Genomic DNA, 20,626 nt, shown 5'->3' on the forward strand with positions numbered 1-20,626 from the left:
GTTAAAGCAGCTCAAACCACAGCAAGGTTAGAAAACAAAGAACAGGTTTCTTGAAACCAAAACCTGTATATTTAAACATGACATACCATGTTGTAGAAAAGCCTCCTACACAACTGAAGTTTTAACTTCTAAAACTTTTCATAAATATTAATATGATATCGTAATCTATTTAATTCTCAACATCTTTCTAAATTTGTAACACGGATTTTCCAAGTCAACTCTTTCATCTTCAAATATATGTAAAAATATGAAGGCAAGAACCATCACTTTAAAACTACCTGCAGTCTTTAAAAAAGACAGGGTGCAACTTACTAGTTAATTCCCCAGAAAGGTTCTCAAAAAAACTCTAAAGAATCAAGAATCACGTTTACTCATTGTCTTGGGGCGACCTTATGATGTGTATCCCATATCGCTGCCTATGCCCAGAAATTAATTTTTGTGCCTTTCTATGCCTCTAAACTGAGCCTGAAAGGGGGAAGGAAAAAACTGAGCAAAACTTTCTCAAAGCAGTTTGCAGCTCGTTCAAGGTTACAAAAAGATAGCAGGGTTTTTTTTCCCTAGCTGGGGCAGGGGAGGGAGGAAGCACCCGGCTTGTTTTTTTCCAGTCAGTTTTTGGCCAGTTTTTCTTCTTCTTGTTCTCCGGAGAGAGACTGAGAGTTGGACTTTGGATTTCCTTCTCTGGAATTCCGGATTTTTCCCCTTTTCTACTGGACTGCTTGATTGCTGTAACATCAGAGCACATCGGGAGGACTTTCCACTGGGCACAGAGGGCCTGGCCCCGGCCCAAGCCCCAGCTCCGAGGAGACCAAAGGGAGGACTCGAACACTTTCCCAGGTTTTTTCCTCTACAGCGAAAGATTTTACCATCTAACATTATTTTCCTTCCAATGTGTTTGTTAAATAAATAGTTTTATCTTCTTCATTTTCCTTCGAAGAAAATTTATTTTTTCCCGAACCTGGTGGGGGAGGGGTGGTTGTGCCTTCTCTCAGAGGATATATTTCTAAATTTGCCCAAACTGGAACACTCATACATAGTAGAAAACACTGATTAAATAGAGCTAGTCTTGGATATCTTTCCTTCCATGAATACAAAAATAATACATAAACTTGGAGATCTTCAGGTAGAGTTTACACAGCTTCATTAACAAAAATAACTTTGGAATTACTTGAATACATGTCCCAATAACAAGGACTGTCTCCTAATTTACTGTCAGAACGTTTGGAACAGATCAGTAACTTGCTCAGTTGCTTTGAAAAGAATGTTCCCCCACTCAGAAAGGATCAGGAAACACAGCAAGTGATGAGAAATTTAGCAAGCAACTGAAAAGCAGGAACAAGGGTTAACAGTGTTATTATTGACTAGGTCTAGGTCTCCTATGTGATGTTATCCTAGTTAGCATGTTAAAAAGGCCAACATTAATTAGAACCATAATGAATTTCCCTATTTTTCAATTCAACAAATCAGCAGATGATCAATTAATAAAATGTGTTATTTTACTTGGCTAATGAATGCCTCAGCAATTTAGAAGAGACATCTTTCCAACCTCCAGTCAGTAGTGCTTGCCACCTTTAATAATTGAATAGTGAATTATTTGAATTATATACCTTTCTACCTTAAGACCTAGGAGGTCTTTAACTCTCAGATGCTTGGTTAATTATATTTAGAGTCCTGGCACTCCTATTGAAACTTGAAGTACACATTAAAGTGATATTTTGCATGGGGATTATGGTGCTCTCTTCACACGTAGAAGACCCCAACATAATCCTATATTTAAATACGTATTAGTTCATAGAGGGAAGCAACAGAAGTGCAACGCAACGTTTTCTTAGCAAATACACATAACATGATAAATTCCACAATATATATACAGTCTTAACTTGCAGCATAAGTCTTCCTACTGTTCTATTAGTGTAAAAGTCATGAGTAATACACTTATGATAAGAACAAAGATATTAAAATGTTAAAGATAAAATATTTATGCACAAAGTAATTTCCTGCCATACTAACTTATTATTTTAGTTTCTAGGGGATTCATCTGAACACACACAGATTTGGGCCAACAAGGTGGTTCTGAATGTTATTGCAAATTAGCTGTATATCTTCAACTGGCAACATTGACTTTTAAGTCTCAAAAATACAGGCTCCCATTACATTCTAAACCATGACAGTATCTCTATAACACCTGTTTAAATTCCAGAGGCCAGGAAGATTATTTTTCAAAACTGGCAATTCACTGATATCATACAATATCATTATCCCTCAAACAATGAAAAAAACATTCAGAATTCTTCATTTAAAAGCTTGTAAATATGACAATGTAACCCAGGTTTAAATTCATTAAACACTGTAAAATAACAGTGTAATGGCTAACACAGAAATTAGGCATTCCAACATACTGATAGCCTTTGTTAGTTCTTGTTTGGGTTTTGGTGGATTTTGTTTTGGGGTTTTTTTCAGCTTGGCGGGGTTTTTCTGTTTCTTCTGTTTTTATTTTCTCTTTCCCTTAAAGCACCACCATAATATTACTGTCTAAGATTTCTTGACGTGGGTATGTTGTGAGTGGTTTCTTGTTTTGATTTGTGGGGTATTTTGCACTGGTTTATCAACATTACTCCCGGGAGGAAATTTGAGAAATTTGCCTTGAACATTAAAAATTCAAATGCAGAGTAGGAAAGAGAGACTGACAGGGTTCTCAATGTAGAAAGGAGGAAATTAGAAAGTTACTGAAAAAGTAGAACTAAACTTCTTCATGTACACACATTACTCAGAACTTACATCAGTTCTTCCACATAACAGTTTGATGCCTCCAGACATTTCAATTAATCACATTGCTTGAAACAAACTACACACAGCTTTAATAAAACCTACTAAATCTTCAATCTCTATGACTGGAAAGCCATAAACAGAAATAAAAGGAGACATGCCTCAGATAAGTACAAAGCCAGGTGTTTGATACCTTCTTTTTTGGATAACAGTCATCTATTTTTATATTACAGATGCACATACTCTACAAAGTAAAAGAAACAAATGACAAGATTAAGGAAAAAAACAAACCCCAAACCCACAACTCCCTAATTCTCGCAGGCTGTATTTAGAGTATCATAGCAAGTCCTTCAGCCATGCAGAGTGAGCAGCTATGTAGCTATGGCTAGAACATTTGAAGCAGAAATAGATGCAACAGATTTCTGTTTCTCATTGAAGCAATTTGTGCTACAAACACAGCTGCACTAAAGTTACCACTACACTCAAATAACCACACAGTCACAGTAAACAGAGGTGGTATTTCTAAAATTCTATTTACTTTCTGAGATGCCGTTTAGTATTAACCAGTGAGGCTTCAGCACAGAACTATACATAACAGGCACAGATTTCAATACTTGTACTAGATCAGCATTGCTGCTGAGGAGTGTCTTGGTTTTTGGAGACAAAACTTTAGGAGGAAGCACTCCGGTATGAACTCCTCCTCCAAAGGGAAAAAGGCCTCCCCTTTTCCTCTGCCAATGGGACAAATTGGTAACAAGAAGTGAAAGTGGGAAAAAACCTCAAACTTTATTAACACAAAACAAAACAGGGTAGAATGGGAAAAAAAACCCCTCAAAATACAACAAATGCCCGGCAGGGAACAGAGACACAGGTTCAAACCCACCGGAGCCACCCCGCAGGCTCCCCGGACTGGAGGGAAGGGAAGGGAAGCAGTGAGACAAGGGGGAGGAGAGAGGAAAAAAAACAAACAAAAAAATCCAACACAACCTTTTTCCAGATAGTCAGAGCAAAAAAAACCCAAAAAGCAGCACAGCGCTCCCGGTGCACTCCCTCCCAAGCCCCGCCGAGACCCCCCGAGCCATTGGGCCCCACCGTTCAACTGCCCCACACTTGGGTCCTGTGGCTCTCACCCCGCTCCCCAGATCCATCTTAAAGACACAATGCCTTGGGCATTAAGTGGATGGTTAAGGAGTAAAGCGGCTTCATAACATCACCCCAGGACAGGAAACACTTAAGTCTACTCAAAAATCAGAGGCCCATTATTACATATGCTGAAAAAAATACATCTTGTGTCTGCAAGTCTACCAAGTATCAAAACCAAGTAAGACTATTACACTAATATATCATTATATTTGAGTTATTTCTTAATATTTTGTGGCTTTGGGGTTTTGTTTGTGTTTGCCTGTTTTTTTTAACTCAAATACCAAGACTGTATTGGTCAAATTATTCTATTTTCTGGGAAAAATAGCAGGGGACATAGAAACGTAAGAACACTCCCTGGCACTCATCCCTTCCTGAAGCATGACAGAAATTTCTTAACTTAAAGGAAATGTCTTTTGATCCACAGAGAAGCAGTGAAAATCCTTTCCTTATTGGCACATTTATCAGAACAACGTTCTTTGCTGGTTCTTCACATTCCTTGCTTTGTGCATTTACCCATAGGAAGAACAAAATCCTTTAGAATGACTTCAGTCTCACAGATGCTTTGTTTAGACATCTGCACTGTCCTGTGAAATCAATCTCACCATGAACATGTCTGTATTTAGACCCCTGAACTGCACAAGTGTTTTACAGCAGAGTTGCAGTTGCATAAATACAGGCCGAGGACCACCAAAGCTTTGTCTAGCTCATGCTCTGACAACACTACTGTGAAGGCCATTGGCTGGCCCAATGACCTTGCAGAATCATCCTCTGACCAATCATCATATACTCCTGAGATGTGAGGAGGAACCAGAAAGCAGAAGCAAGCCAAGAGAAGAGGCGAGGTTGACTGTTGGATAATTGCTGTGGACTGGATGCAAATGATAAGATAGGATGTTAGAACTGACAACTGTGCAAGATGCTGAAACTAATTAATGAGTTATTGCTATGCCATGTTTGGAAATAATGCTATGCTATTTTTAGAACAGCATATATGTCAAAAGAGCATAAATGTAGTTGATGTTACAATAAAGCCAGACGAAGACAACGCTGACTCGTTGTGGCGTTCTTTGTCCACCTCAATAGTAACTAGCACGCCACAAGTGGTGACCCTGATGTGATCCAGAGAGCCGATGTGATCCAGAGAGCCCATGCACTCCAGGAAGTCTGCAGAGAGAGCAGAAGAGCAGCAGGATGAGGTGACGTGGAGGCAGAGGCTGGTGCAGCAGAGAGACAGGGAGTCTGCTGAAGGTCTGGACCTGTAATAGACACTTGGAATCAAGGTGAATCACTGGGGACTAACCCATAATGGGGAATGATTTAACAAGGGAAGAGAAGACTATAGTGTCTACTTGGGAGTTGCTTTTGCAATGTACTATTACAAAGACTACAGACTTTGCATTGCAGAGCGTGCTGCTTTGGGCAAAAGACCAGGGTTTTCCTGCTGATGCTAGCATTGCCCTTAGTGTGTCAGCATGGCAATCCGTGGGATCAACTGTGGGATGCAGTATCTTGTGGAGACAAAAAAGCCCAGGGGCTGGCCACGACCTGGCGGCTGCTATATGGAACCTGAAAAAAACTGGAAGGAAGAACAAGTTTAGAGGGAAAAGGAGTTAGCAGAGTCAGAATGCCCAAGAGAAGAAGCAGGGGCAGATTCCCAGGACGTTTCACAATTACGGGCAGAAGAGAATTGTACCAAGCCACTGACTCCTGCTAAAAAGTATTTGTCCCCTGAAGATTATGTAAAACCTTCCTATCTGTTCCCTAATGACTTTGTGCAGCGGGAGCAGCCAGTTTATCTGTCTCCGGCTGACCAACTTGCTGCCAGCCAACTTGCAAAAATGAAACTGACTGAGCTGATACCCACAGCTCCATTACCCCTATTGCCTCCTCCGGCAACCCCTCCATTAGAGGAGCCGCAGTATGGCCTAAATTCGCCCATACCATCTGGGTCAGAGAGTGACAACGAGGAGGGGAACAACATGTGGGTTGCTCAAACTTGTGAACGGGAATTGGGAGGGAGTTTTCGCAGTTTCAGGAGCTATGCTTCTCGTAAGCATTGGACTTTACCTCCTTGTCAAGTTACAGTGCAGCCTTGACAACCAGCGTAAATTTGGGAACAAGTTAAAAGAAAGGCTCTGGGGTGTGGAGATTGGGATACAGTGGAATGATTAGGAGTGCCCAGGGATGGCATGGCAGAAGCGGGGAACGCAGCAGGGAACACAGAAGAAGTCACTCAGGTGTTTCCAGTGTTTAAACCCGCTCCAGGGTCGAATCAGCCTGATAGTCATAACGTGCTTGCTTGGAAAGTAGTTCAGGACATAAAAGTGGAAGTTGCAAAATATGGATTGGGGTCTCCTGAAATTAAGCAGATTTTACAGATCATAAACACAGACTTGCTCACTCCTTTTGATATTAAACATCTAGCCCAAGTGTTGTTTCAACTGGTCCAATTTGGGGTGTTCAAGAGCCATTGGCGACAACTGGCAGAAAAGACAGCCATGGAAAACTTGGTGTGCCCACTGGGGACACCAGGGGAGTCGGAGTGGAAGCCTTAATGGGCACAGGCATATTTGCAAACCCCGATTTGCAAGCCTGCTGGGACCCTGCAGTGCTTGAGCAATGCCAAAGGGTAGGCATGAGAGCATTGATAAAAACCATCAAAATGGCTTCTCCTAAACCTTGATATGTGACAATAGTGCAGGAAACAAAAGAGCCATTTTTGCAATTTGTGGAAAAAATTGCTGCTGCCCTGGAAAAATAGGTCAAAAATGAGAAGTTGTGGAATATGTTATGTAAGCAGTTAGCAAAAAACAATGCAAATGAAGATTGTAGAAAGATAATAGATACTCTCCCAGGGGATCTCACATTGACCAACATAATTACCGCTTGCTCGAAAGTCGGTACAGTGGAGTGCAAAATGTCTCCTCTGGCTGCGGTCTTAAGACCACAAAAATGTTTTGCATGTGGGCAAGAAGGACATTTAAAAGCAGATTGCAAATAAAAGCAAGCAGGGCAGAAGCAGAAAGGGGCTGGGAATGCAGGAGCCTTCTCGCAATCAATGCAGAAAAATGGGTCATTTTGCAAAACAATGCAGACCTAATATCACGCAAATGGCCAATCTCTAGGAAATTTGGGAAACAGGAAGAAGAGCATGAAGGGGAAAAGCATACAGACACAAGCAATTCCCCAGGGGATGTTTCCCGCTCAGAACGTGCTGCCAATGCAGGCTTACTCAACCAACTTAGCGGGAGCACCAAAAGAGCAGCCAGCGTGTGTTTCCACAGCCGCAGCAGTAACTTTAGCCTCTTGTCAGGTGCATAAAGTTCCCTTGAATGCATACAGACCTTTAGGTCACGGACTAAGTGCACTGCTGGTGAGGAGATCAAGTGCTACTCTACAGGGAATTTTTGTGCACCCTGGAGTCATTGACGCTGATTTTACAGGACAGATTTGTGCTATGGTATCTACTCCTACACCTCCACCTACCATTCCAGAAAAGACTTGTATTGCTTAACTTGTGCCTTTTAAGTCATGTGTTCCTAGGACAGAATAGGGAACTCATGGAGCAAGAGCCTTTGGATCCACAGGAACACCGCTGGTTTTCTGGGGCAAAGACACCTCGGGCCACCGACCGAACATAACATGCACCCTCACTTTGCCTGGTGCCAGTCCATTGCACATTCGACTCCAAGGTTTGATTGATACAGGTGCTGATGTCTTCATCATTTCCTTTTCTGCATGGCCTTCTACTTGGCCTCTAACTCCTCTGGGGTCAGCCATCGCAGAGTTGGGAGGAAAGACACAGTTATTTAAGTTCAGAACCTGTACTGATTAAAAGCGAGGAAAGACAGACAGCTACAGTCTGACCTTATGCTGCAGCAGCACCACTGAACTTATGGGGATGGGACGTGTTGACTGCATGGGGTGTCAAGATTGGAACGGATTTTTAATAGGGGCCACTGTGATGAGGAGTGCCTACCGCACACTGCAGTTATGCTGGTTTACTGACAAGTCTGTCTAGGTAGACCAGTGGCCTTTGAATCAGGAAAAATTACTTGCCCTTCAATCTTTAGTACAGGAACAATTGGCACAAGGTCATATTGAGTATTCCACCATTCCTTAGAATACACCTGTGTTTGTAATTAAGAAAAAGTCAGGAAAATAGAGATTGTTGAATGATCTCAGAAAAAGTAATGCAGTGATGGAGAGCATGGGGGCATTGCAACCTCACCTACCATGATGCCTATGAGATAGGACGTTTTAATCATTGATTTGAAAGATTGCTTTTTTATAATTCCTTTACATCCTCAGGACATACCAAATTTGCCTTTACTGTACCCTCAATTTACAATGCTGAACCTGTAAAGCACTATCGATGGAAGGTTCTGCCCCAAGGTATGAAAAATAGTCCCACCATTTGTCAATGGTATGTAGCATAAGCTTTGTCTGGAATTCATGAACAATTTCTGGGTTCATACTGTTATCATTATATGGATGATATATTGGTAGCAACACCCACTCAGGAGGCATTGCCGAGGATACAACCGCAGTTGCTCACCGCCTTGTATTCATACGGATTGCAGGTGGCTTCAGGAAAAGTGCAGCAGCACCCTCCTTGGAAATATTTAGGAGTCAAAATCCTAGAGCAAACAATCCAGTATCAAAACTTTGAATGATGCTCAAAAATTGTTGGGAGTCATCAATTGGTTGTGTCCTTACTTGGGACTGACCACAGATCAGTCGTCTCCTCTGTTTAATACATTGAAAGGAGACGCAGATTTAAATTCACCTCGAGCCCTAACTCCTGAAGCACAGCGAGTGCTGGATGATATCCAGCAAGCAGTTCCTACACGAGAAGTTTACAGAATAGATGCATCCACTGATACCACTGTTTTTATCACTATTTCAGATCTTCATCTGACGGCCATCATAGGCCAGCGGAATGACCATTGGTCTGACCCACTGCATATTTTAGAATGGGATTTTTTACTTCGTCAACCAAAAAAGACAGTTCCCACATTATTTGAACTAATTGCTCAGTTAATAATCAAATGTCATCAATGATGTATGCAACTTATGGCTAAGGATCCAGAAAAACTTGTACTTCCAGTACAACAAGATAACTTTGAATAGATCTTTACTAGTAGTGCTCCACTGCAAGCATCATTACAGAGTTTTATGGGACAGATAACCTACCACTTGCTCGGTCATAAATTGTTGCAGTTAGCAAAGTCAGCTTTTCTGTCTTTCCATCCAAAGACTAGCCATGTGCCACTGCAGGGACCTACTGTTTTTACTGATGGGTCAGGGAGAACTGGAAAGGCCATAGTCACCTGGAAAAATGATTCAGGATGGCAGGTGCTGGAAGGTCATGAGCCAGGCTCCGCTCAGCTTGTGAAACTGAAGACCATGACCAATAGCATTTCAGCGATTTTCTCATGTTCCGCTGAACCTTGTTACTGATTCAGCTTATGTTGCAGATGTTGCACAGCGTATAGATTGCTCACTTTTAAAGGAATTTAACAATGCAATCTTTTTTTCCCTATTGAAATCTTTACATCCTGCCATTCAAAATTGAGTGCATCCTTATTACATTCTGCACGTTCAAAGTCACACTGCCAGGTTTTATAGCGGAAGGTAACTCTAGGGCTGATAAGCTTGCTAATCCTTCATGGGTAGCACCTCAGCCCAACATGGTAGCACAAGCCAAAGCATCACATGATTTTTTTCCATCAAAGTGCACATACTTTGCAGAAGCAATTTCCACTCACACCTACGCAAGCTCGTGACATTGTTAATTCATGTCCTGACTGCCAGGGATTGGCTGCACCTTTGCCCATCAGTGTCAGTCCCAGGGGTCTTCAGCCACTGCAGCTCTGGCAGACAGATGTCACTCATATTGCCAAGTTTGCCCATCTTAAATATGTGCACATCTCCACTGACACTTTTTCTTCTGCCATGTGAGCATCTGCTCACACGGGAGAGAAGAGTTGTGATGCTATCGTGCGTTGGTGGATGGGTTTCTGCTGTTTTGGGAGTGCCTTCTTCTATAAAGAATGATAACAGTCCTGCCTATACCTCGGTGAGGACAAAGCAGTTCCTACAACTATGGGGTGTAAACCACAAATTTAGTATCCCTCATTCACCCATGGGTCAAGCTATTATTGAACATGCTCGTAGCACCTTGAAGAGTGTTGCAAAAACGTGAAGGGGGAGTGATAGGGGAACCCCCACACACAGCAGACTGCAAAAAGCCTTGTATACCATAATCATCTTACAGTACCTTCTGATTCTGACATTCCAAATTTTTTGAAACATTTCCTGTCTTTGCGGTCAGATGGACCTGTAACCTTCCCTCAAGGAAAGGTATGGATAAGAGATCTGATCACCAATAAGTGGGAGGGTCCTTGGGACCTTGTCACTTGGGGGCATGGTTATGTCTCCACAGATACGGGAACTCGCTGGCTTCCAGCCCCGTGTGTGAGGCCCGACCTGAGATAAGCTCGGACGGCAGACCGGCACTGGGATCAGGTCACAGGAGAAAATGAAGCAACCTGAAACTTTTGTGGTAAGAGCCACGATCATTTGCCTCTGCAGTAAAGGAGGAGTGGCACTGCTGCCTCCATTGCCACAAGGAAATGTTTGGGTGACTTTAGCTAATGCTATAAATCAATCTTCTTTATGTATGTTGCTTGCCATGCCACGCTCTCCCTTCCAAACATGGTTGGTGAGAGTGCTGCTGAGCAATGAAACCTTGCTGAAAAACCTTGCCAATGGGATGGATAGTGTGGGGAAAAAAGCTATCACCTACAGAGAAACTGCTTGAGCCACAGGAAGTTGACAGGAAGTTGTCACGCTTGCGTGACATTTTTCTTATGCATGGCATGGTGCCTATAATGGCTCAACACAGAAGGTTTCACCGCTGCAGCCTTGGTATGGCAACACATCTACTTGGTGTAATAAAAGCTTAGGTATCCCACTTGGAAATAATCAGGTACCAAGACAGCTGTCCCACAGGATTTTTCAAATATATGGAGACAGGGCCTGGGCAGGCCTCCCATCGACTTTGATGGATGGACCCTGCACTATTGGGAAACTAACCATGTTGTTTCTGAATATATCTACAGCCCAAGGCCTTGCATCTCCTTTACATCATCAGAGAGTAGTAGCTGGTTTGATAATTTGTTTAATGGTTGGGGTAGCATAGTATGGTTCAAAGACAGGCTAAAGGTGGGAGGACTGATATTACTGTTTGTGATATTATTGCTATTGTCGGTGCTGTGTTCATTGTCATTCCTACAAAGGGCCCTGCAGAAGAGAGCAAACACCGTGTTCGTGGTTCAAAAACAGAAAGGGGGACTTTGTGTGAAGCCTGGTGGCTGGCCCAATGACCTTGCCGAATCATCCTCTGACCACGAAGCAATCATCATATACCCCTGAGATGTGAGGAGGAACCAGAAAGCAGAAGCAAGCCAAGAGAAGCAGCAAGGTTGACTGTTGGGTAATTGCTGCGGACTAGATGCAAATGATAAGATAGGATGTTAGAACTGACAACTGTGCAAGATACTGAAACTAATTAATGAGTTATTGCTATGCCATGTTTGGAAATAATGCTATGCTATTTTTAGAACAGCATATATGTCAAAAGAGCATAAATGTAGTTGATGTTACAATAAAGCCAGACGAAGACAACGCTGACTCATTGTGGTGTTCTTTGTCCACCTTGATAGTAACTAGCACACCACACACTACCTCATTTCTTTTCACCACTTCTCTTCCTCCACTCCCCACTCTTGCTGTAAGTAAATATATTTTGGCATTCTTGTTTCCTTCTCATCCTAGCATGTCTAATCAGGTAGCTATTTACCATGCTGCTGCTGATCAGATTGCTGTCATTTCAGTACTGCTTTATGTGCTACATACATCAGATTTTTTATTTGCTGGCAGGAAGTCTGAGCAATGTGTCCTCAGCAAGGATTCTCTTATTTCCCTCATTACTTCCTGAAGAAGTTGCAGGACATGTATAATCATTCACAGGATTTCTTGCAGAGTGCTTTGGACAAATTCGTCACATTGAGTTATTCTGCTCTCTGATAGATATTTGAACCTGAAAAAAAATGTTTAAGCCAAGATAGACAGTTTGAAAATAATAGATCCTTAGAGGAGAGCAGCCTTGAAGAAGAATTACAGCCTGAAGAAGATACTTTAAAAGTCTAGGCAAATCTTGTGGCAAACTCTGTAAACAGACCCAGCATGCCCATGAAAGAGATATCCAGCAGTAATTTGGAGAAGGGGCAATTTTGTCCCCCTCAAAAGTTGTTTTCCAGTACCAACTACCACAGAAGATTCCATCATAATGCTTCAGAATTCTCACCACAGGGACTGTCCTGTTCCTACTACACAGAGGAGATTATGGTTTTAAGTGTGCTGCTCTCACAGGAAAGAGTGTAGTGTCTAACATTTTCTAGGGTTGGGACAGCAATGGCTTGTCATAAAAACATCAGATATAAGGTTCTTCTTACTTCCTTTCCATAGGATAGTCACATTGTTGGTTCCCCTTTTAATCCTTAATAATTTATTAAGGACAAAGGAAATAAGACTCAGATTATGAGTTTTGAGCCAAGATTTAGACTACAGAAAGTACTATAATATTGCATGTTAGCATAAGCATAGAAATTCTTACAATCTATTAGTTTAATTCCCCATTCCTCCCTTCATACGTAAGTGCTCACAATTAGTTTCTTTCTCTTAAAAAAAAGGAGAATTTGTAAAACATTAATGAAACTTAATCCTTACACACCTCTGTCAACATAAGTCTTTTTATCTCCCTCAATGAGTCATTTAAATATTAAGTAGAAAAAGTGAAAGCATAGATTTTCTCAAGATTGCTTTACTAAAAAAGATCAGATTCAGTGCTTTTCACTGAAGAAAGTGAGCTGAGACATCAAAGTGAGCAGGACCTTATTCACCAGCTCAGGAGACTGACTGTATTCACCCCACAGTGAGACAAACACCAGATATCCGGATTTAACCAGTCAGTTCTAGTCACACCAACTGTATTTTGTTTGCATAACTTTATAAGTAATTACTTTGTTACAATTTCTTGCTGTTATGGCTTCAGTCAGTATTGTCTTGTTTATGTTGTTAATATCAAATTTAAGAGCTGTAGCATGCCAAACAAACAGAAGCTTCAGAAGAGGCTGTTAAAGAGATCCTTTAATAGGCCTCCTCCTTATAATTACACCTTTATCATGAACACAAATGCATCAAAAAATGGTTTAAAACTTAAATCCTTAGAAGTAGCCCAAAAAACCACCTGGATAGGACATCAGTGAATAGCCATTTGAATCACAAAGCATGATCATAAATGAACCAGACAGACTCTCCAGTCTCGGTGACAACCCCACTGTTCCAGACAGTTGTGTTCCAATAATCTAAAGTCATCTGCAAGAAATTGTCAAACAACCTAGAAAATGTGAATCATCCTTTGTATTTTATTAAATTTGCTGTTGACATCTCAGGTGAGCACACTGGCTTCCTAAAGCTGATGGAGCACTTAGACAATGGATACTTCAATGCATTTTGGGCTTTTACCTTTAACACACAAACTCTGCATGTTTATGTAAAGTCTGAGCATAAACATTTTTTTCAAATTCAAGTTTTTGCAAAACCACCAGTATTGGACAATTATCTACACCCTCAATTTATTGAAGCTGACATAAAATCCATCAGGAGTCTCACACAAAGGCCAAAATCATGGCTTCTAGAATTTTATGACCACATAGCTCAATCTAATTCCTACAGTTTGAAACTGCTTGAATGAACTTCGAAATTGTGCTAAGTAATAATGTCTTGGGTCATTAACTTTAACACTGCCAGCTTGCCCTCATGATTGCATTTACTTTAATTAATGTAAGTTAGTAATTAATGGCACACTTAACAGAAAGGACTGCTTTAGCATATCGCTAGTTTTTAACAAATAAAGCAATCTCAAAGTGCTTCAGGCAAGACTGGAGATAATCTCTTGTGGGTGGCAAGTGCAGAGACAAAGAGGCTAAGCCACAGTGTTTTGTGAGTTTTTTTCTAAATTTAGGTGTAACAGGTTTAATTGTCATGTTACAAACATAGCCCACATTTTTATCACATTTCTTTTGTTTTTTGAAATACTAAATTTGATTAATAATAAAAAAATTCAGCATGCATCCACTGATTCTATGTAAAATTATGAAACTATTGGAGAGAGAAGTGTTAGTTTTTCTACCTTAGCAATGAGGAAAATCAAAATAGAACTCATTAAATAACTGCTTACCAACATCCTACTACCCTGAACAGCTCTTTTTCCAAAACACTTGATGTTCAGGCCACATTCTCCCCTCATCCATATTTTGAAAGGTTTCAACTTCTGGTGAAACTTTGACCAAGCCAAACTTTATTCAAGGGATGAAGGTCTTCAAAACCACTTTATGTAATTTTTCATAAGTTTTTGAGGAGAAAAAAAAAAATCTAAAAAAGAAGATACTCCCACTAGTACATATAAAATTACACATAAGAACAATAGTATGGTATATGGTAGAAAGCTCATTTTCTAAATCCTCTTCTTCTTAAAAATACTAATTCACACAGTGACTTCAAACTTGAAGACTGCTTACTACATTTTCCAAAGCCAAGAGGAGTTTCTTCTGTGTCAATGTAGCATTTAAACAATGTATTTGAAGAGAATACTTGTTGACAGACCTGGATCAATTACCTGAACTAGTAGATTGTACAACACCACATTGACATGAGACACAATTTGATGCTAGAATGAGATATCAAGTATACCTGATACACAAAACAGTAACACAAAAGGAAGCTCATCAAGTGGAAAGCTCATTTCTTTAACTTTTCCTTCTCCATCCTGAAAGACAAAATGAGAGCATAGGCCTGCTTAGGTCTGCATGACATTATCACAATAACCATTATCCCAAATGTTTTCACTGGCAGGAGATGAGAGACTACAGACTTAAGAAGAAAAAGTAATTCCAGATATAAGATTTCTTTTGGATGATTCAGAAAGCCATCTGTCTGCCAGCATTAAGAACAATTTACTTTGAGAGCCATCTGTGGGAGACAACTGCACCTGAAGTCTGGCAAAAAGCACATTTTTCTTTTAATGACTCATTAGCTCATATTCTCCTCTGAGAATGATAAAGCTTCCATTCCTGTCTTCAGAGAGGAGGTCAAAATATTGGGAGAAAAGTGAGAGAAAAATGGCAAAAACTAAAGGGACAGCAAGGAACATTAAAAAATGTGTTGGAGAGGGAGGTGTACCACATGCCCTCAAACCTTTCATTTTCATATTTCCTTCCATAAGACTGCTCCTCCCTCTGTCACAACAATGATGAAGGATTCATCTGGAGATGTGAAATGTCATGAACAGGTGGGTGGGAGTCCTTTCAGGCATGTGTAACCCGGGAGGAATCTCAGATGCTCCTCAGTAAGTCCCTGCATTCTGGTCCATGTACCATCCCCTAAGTCTGCAGGCAGATTCTGGCAGTGCAGAAGAATAAGCTCTACTCCCATTTGTGAGCTTGGTTTTATCTTTACGGCCTCAAGTACTAATAAGGAAAGCATCTGTTTAGATTAAATGCAGAGATATAAAACTGTCAGTGTACTCTGATGTGCAGTCTAAATATATATTTGAGAGCTATAGAATAATTGTAAAAACATAAATGATCATGGAAACTTTACAGGCCTGACATTAGAAATCAAATTATTGCAGATACTCAAAACCTCTAAATCTAAAATCCAGATTGCCTAAGTACAAGCTAAAGCTGGAAAATTACTTTAAACAGATACTTAAGGATAGGAGAACTCTGAGAAAGTTATGAATTAAAGCAGTCACTACAGGAATCGTAAGACAGTCTGCAGAAGTGACAAACAGTTACAGTATTTTCATCCAGGTATCAGTGCCAAGAGCTATCACAACATGGGGCCCCTCTATTGCCACAAGTGTCATCCTGGCCACTTGACTTCATTATAGTCACCCTTCATCTTCGCTACCCAGAACAGGGTGTACTAACCAAGACGATGCTGACCACGGCATACAAATTGCCTGGCATCAAAATCACTCATCATTCTCACATTTGAATTCAATATCAGGCAATGCATTTCTGAAGGAGCAGAGCCAAACAAGTCAGACTAAATTAAAGCAAGGACAACTGAAGATTACCTTGTTAATATGTAGAAAAGATACCAAGATAAAACAACAGAAAAAAATTATTATCTGCATTCATCTATATGTGTAGAGATACAAAAAAATATTTAAGAGGAAAATTAACAATGTGCAATGATTTAGAATACTTTAAGCTGGAACAAAAAAATGCCAAGCGATGAACTGTAGCTTACTATCACACAGCAGATAGGAAAAAGTCTGAGCAAATCAATTACTCCAAGTTTTATCTCTCTTCTAGAAATTCTGCCACAATTCCCATCTAAGAGATGCACTTTCCAAACTTCCTTCAGATGTAATAGCAACTGGTGTCATCAGTAAAGAATGAACGATATGTGACAGAGGTTACTCAGTCAAGGGGCATGATCTTGGTATTTCTATGATGCTATTTTACCTTGGTTTCTCACATACCTTTTACAGCTTTCATATATCAGTGTTAACACAGCACTTTAAAAAGTGGTTTCTTTAAAACTGCATGTTGGACAGCCCCATCCATCACGTTGGTGCTATTTCAGAGAACACGTTTGGGGATAGATATGGATGTATATGGAATCAAACTCTGAGCTGATGCTTCAGAACAGCTTTGTCAAACCTTATCAAAAATGACAATTTTTTCCTTTGCTTCGCACACAGACCTCCTACATGGAATTGAAAAGCCCAGAGCTTCTGGAGAAGTCATCTGGAAATCACTTCACAGTTAGAATCACAGTGTAATCCTTCCCCTTGACAAGATGCATTTCAGGAGAAGTGGCAATACTCAAGGGCTTTCAATCCAGCAAATTTCAGGAAACTGACCACAATGGAGTTTCTAATTCTCTGTAGGTAATGTATTTTAAAACTCAGTGTAACATAGTTTAAGTAGATATTAGTACTAAAAGCAAAAACGAACACAAATTAAGCTAGGTTCATATTTCTGCTCCACAGACACTGAATTTGATTCAAGTGCTGCAATATGTGACACATGTGGAGTAACAGAAGTCACCCAATTTCAGCATGCCTACATGTACAGGCTTCAGTGATGCACACAGAGGCTACTTATTATGCCCCATCACACTGAACAGCAATGAACAAAGAGTGGGCTATAATTAGTTCTTCACTGGTTTTGCAGTAAGGCTTGCACAGGTTTGTGTTTGGGGCCATGCTTTTGTGGGTTAGAGTTTTTAAGAGTGAGCAGAATTGGAAATTGTTGGCAAGCTTACAAAAATAATACAGATGAAGTCTGACAGGAGTCAGAGTGCTAAGCTAAGAGTTGCTGTAATTGAAACATCAGGCAATGGAGCGGCTGATTAAAATCAACATTTTCATCTGACTATTTTGGCCCTCCAGGACATGGTCCAGAGACCAAATTGCTAGAAATTAGTCATGCCTTGCTCATTACCCCAAAGGCATACAAGAATTTGAACACATAACTTGAAAAACTCCCTGTTGTCCAAATAGGATACTTTTAAAGAAAAGGGACATAAAAAAACCCAAAAAGCCCCAAACCACAAAACCATCCAAAACCACAAAAAAACCTTACCAGTTTTAGACAGATCCATAATATTTCCTTTGTCCCTTTCAAAAATGTTTCTAGTGGACATCTGTTGATGTAATACACATCCTACCCACCTCAGGATTAAAAGTGTATCATCCATAGTTTTACCATCACTATGCAGAGAAACAGTGTAGTCAGTAACTAAATTTTGGAAAGCCATGAAGAAATTCTAATACAGATTAAAGTACTGAAAACAGTATCAGATACACTGCTTTCATCTCCATTGCACTATTTGTATAAGTCTTAAAGTAAACTAAGTATATATAACATACACAAGATGTTACATCACATGTATGGAATACATATGTATGTATATATATCAAAGCTGTAGTAGGAGGAAGAATAAGTCCCTAAATCCAGCAAAAGATACCATTATTTTACTAGAAAGGAACAGTTTTCTTGAATTTTTTAATTTTAAGATCTGCATACATCACATGAAGTCCTAAATTGAGCAGAGCCAAAGATCCTTTTCTGATCACTAGATTACCAAGGCGTGAAGATAGAAGTTTTATTAAATCCATAAGGTTATATTAAAATAATGAACTAAGATTTGGGACTTAAAATTTTTGGGAAAAAAATTAAGGCAATAATGATTCATGTAGTTTTTGAAATTCCTAACATCAGGCTATGCTTTAAATGTAATATGAAACTACTGTACAGCTTTTGAGTTACACATAATTCTAGATGATTATTTAGCCTCTTTCAAAGCCAAGGAAAGGTTATATTTCCTAGACCTTTTTTCCCCTCTTTGAGTCAGTAACAATCCAACGAGGCCCCAAGTCTAGAGAGGTTTCATTTGTTTCCAGACTCACTATTTGTAGAGCCACTAACTTCCTGCAAGAATCTTTCCTTTAAAACAAACATTAATTTGTCAAGGTCAGACTAAAATAAACTTGCTCTGTGATTCACACAATAAAAAATTTCCTTTGTGAATACAAACTAGTATCCTCAAAGCATGTCTCAACTGAAAACAAACACTGAAGGCTTAGATTTCCTATTCTTCCTTATAAATATTGAAAATTGTACATCAGAAAAGGTTTCATGAGAGTGCTTTTCCTAGGTTTGCCTCTAGCATCCAAGACGTACATGCAGCAAGATCAACTGAAATGCAGCAATATCACGTTAATACTAAATAAACAGTAAAGCCAAACAGTCAAAAATTAGTTTTGAAATTTTCTCCTCCAATTTATAATTACTCTGGCAAGTCCTCTAGGAAGATAGGTAAAAGCAGAGCTATTGCATGACAAACAGTGCATTACTTGTGACAAACAAGGCAGCCTTTACTACTCCTGTCCTATGAATAAATATCATAGCCAACCAATGCCTACCTGAGAAGTGGGCTACCATCAATATAATATGTTTATTAGCTATAATTCAAATGAGAAAAAGTTATGTTTCAATGATCCATGATATTTAAAACCATGGTGGTTGACTGCAACTATCAGCACCACAGCAGGATATATCGCATGCAGCAAGAAAGTAATTTCATTTCCAAAGGGCTCTCTTGAAACCAATTTTGAAGTGCCTAAACACAAAAAAAAATCCCACAGAAAGATTGCTGTAACAGCATATTAAGCCTATACTATCCATGTGTGCATTATAACTTCAAATCTTATTATTCTGGAAAAGTGATATAATTAAAATCCTAAGTTTGGGGGCAGGGTTGGTTTTTTTTTAACATCCTGAGCTGGGAGAGATCCACAAGATTATCAGAAACCTTCATCTAAACTTAGAGATCAAAAATTTCATCTGTCTCACAGTTAGTTTGGACTCACCAATAAGGAGAGACCTAGAAGTAGGTTGTTGGTCAGGACAGAAAGCATTTTGAAATTTGTCATCTAAAACATTAAGAAAAGAGGTTTTTAGAGTGCTGGTCACTCGATTGTCACTCAGAGGGTCCAGTCTGTATCACAAATTATGTTTCTGAAGAAACAGAATTTGAACTTACATGCAATCCATTAACAAAAAAATAAAAAAGGAAATAACCCCCCCATATTTGTCTGTTGTATAAAGAAAACAAGCATCACCTCTACACTAGAAGTTTATTGTGAAATGTTTTTAGTATACTTAATTGCAAAGATGGGTCAAAAGTTCAGCTACTGATTTAATATTTCATTAAGCTAGGTGACACTAGCCACTCTGGTGACCTGCCATAGAGCACAGATTTAATGACTGAATTACATCTTCTGAGAACTCCTGATTACAAGGTTACTTCTGATCTCCAGTCAGACTGAGATGGTCTTTTGTTAAAGGTGTAATTCCATAACACAAAAAAATTGTTATTAGAGAAGGTAGCAGGTTTCTGTCCAATAAATGTACATAGTTTACCTTTTAATTATTGAATCTGGAAAGAACATGTCTGAAAGGGAATTTACAGCACCATTTAAGACAATTTTTGCAATATCACTAAATTGCTAAGTTTATGAAAAACTCTGATTAAATGATAAGCACTTTCTTCTTGCACAGCATGATGCCAACCAAACAGGAAATTGAGGGATCAAAATCTATGTCCTTCACATTCCAGTAAGGAAATCTGAACCAATCCTGACTGCAAAGAATCTACAATTAGGCAAAAATTACTTCACAGAGAATTCTCTATAAACATCATGATGTATTCAAAGACAGTTATTGTGATAATTTAGGAAGCAACAAGCTCAAAATAAGCAGTGTTTGATAACTTCTAATCAGATCCAAGCTAGGGGAAAAAAAAAAAAAAGCTTATTTATACTTATACAGATTTAATTTTTGAAGAACAGATATGGAATTTGAAAGGACAACACATATCCTGTATAAAACATCAGATTCTGTCTGGGTTTTCAAGTACTCCCATCTAACAAAAAAAAAAAAAAAAAAACCACAAACAAAATTCCACAAACAAACAAAAAAATTCAAGCTAAAATTTTCAATACAATCACAGAAGCTGAAGACTGAATCGGTAATGTGACATACTGAATCATGAAGCATCTAAAAGCTCT

The sequence above is a fragment of the Corvus hawaiiensis genome, chromosome 7 (genome assembly GCF_020740725.1).
Source record: "Corvus hawaiiensis isolate bCorHaw1 chromosome 7, bCorHaw1.pri.cur, whole genome shotgun sequence".
NCBI classification, from domain to species: Eukaryota; Metazoa; Chordata; class Aves; order Passeriformes; family Corvidae; genus Corvus; species Corvus hawaiiensis.